This window comes from Chiloscyllium punctatum, unplaced genomic scaffold (genome assembly GCF_047496795.1).
Source record: "Chiloscyllium punctatum isolate Juve2018m unplaced genomic scaffold, sChiPun1.3 scaffold_79, whole genome shotgun sequence".
Lineage (NCBI taxonomy): Eukaryota > Metazoa > Chordata > Chondrichthyes > Orectolobiformes > Hemiscylliidae > Chiloscyllium > Chiloscyllium punctatum.
In genome coordinates this window covers 278,206-279,818 of record NW_027309813.1, presented here as the reverse complement: position 1 = coordinate 279,818, position 1,613 = coordinate 278,206, and positions in this window count along the sequence as shown.

Here is a 1,613-nt window from a genome sequence, read left to right as displayed (position 1 = left end):
CAGAGTGGGGTCAGTCTGCTCTTCCCTGGGTGTGTTACGTTGACAGAGTGGAGTCAGTCTGCTCTTCCCTGTGTGTGTTACATTCACAGAGTGGGGTCAGTCTGCTCTTCCCTGGGTGTGTTATATTGACAGAGTCGGGTCAGTCTGCGCTTCCCTGGGTGTGTTACATTGACAGAGTGGGGTCAGTCTGCTCTTCCCTGGGTGTGTTACATTGACAGAGTGGGGTCAGTCTGCCCTTCCCTGGTTGTGTTACATTGACAGAGTGGGGGTCAGTCTGCACTTCCCTGGGTGTGTTACTTTGACAAAGTGGGGTCAGTCTGCTCTTCCCTGGGTGTGTTACATTGACAGAGTGGGGTCAGTCTGCTCTTCCCTGTGTGTGTTACATTGACAGAGTCAGGTCAGTCTGCTCTTCCCTGGGTGTGTTATATTGACAGAGTCGGGTCAGTCTGCACTTCCCTGGGTGTGTTACATTGACAGAGTGGGGTCAGTCTGCTCTTCCCTGGGTGTGTTACATTGACAGAGTGGGGTCAGTCTGCCCTTCCCTGGTTGTGTTACATTGACAGAGTGGGGGTCAGTCTGCTCTTCCCTGGGTTTGTTACTTTGACAGAGTGGGGTCAGTCTTCTCTTCCCTGGGTGTGTTACATTGACAGATTGGGGTCAGTGTGCACTTCCCTAGGTGGGTTACATTGACAGAGTTGGGTCAGTCTGCTCTTCAGTGCATGGGTCAGGTGACGGTTTACCTCTTTCATTGGGGCGGATGTCAAGGAGCATCTTAAACCGGAGAGGGATCGGGGGGGAATTGGAGCTGTTTAGAGAGAGAGTACAGAAGGTAAGACAGCTCCGCTGAAAGCACGGTAGTTAATGCTGCCCCGATTAAAATATTGAAGATGGCAGAGGGGCTGATGAGCTGAGACAGGGTGGGAGCTGGGCGATATTGATGATGTGGAAGGACAGTGTGTGTATCTGATCACATTCTGTCAGTCTGACTGATAGCAGTCATTCCTGCCACTGGATTCACTGAGGGGTGAAGGCTATGTGAACAGAGTAGACTGTCCCTGTTATTCTGTTCCTGACTCTCCAGCTCCCACTCTGTTAGTGACCTCTCAGTCTCCCGGGAAATGGGCTTTTTCCCAATTGTGCCGGATTCCTGGCCTTCATCCTTGGCCGAGCTGAGAGTTGATAGTCTGAGGAATATCATTCCCAAATGACTCCTGTCCAAGATAATACCGATTAATGTGTCTGTGTATCCTCCAGTAATCTGTAAACATCATTGCTCATGGCTGGAGGGACATGGATTAATGAGATTGAGGATGTTATGAACCAGACCAAAATCCTCTGCCTTAAGAAAATGGTCTAGACCCCTTTTCCTGATTTCCTGAAGGGAAGTGTAAGGCGTTACAATGTGATTGGTCAAACTGCCAGGCTTGAATCAAAATACACTTTACTCCACACTATCGTTGTAACACAAACATAAGGAAGAAAGATTGGACAAACCGAACTCGATTGGAAACCTGAACCAAATGAACATTATTTAACTATAAACAGCAACTGTTCGGATATCGTAACATCCCATGAACCACACAATTCTGGTCTTTCTGCTATCGGGAGAATGG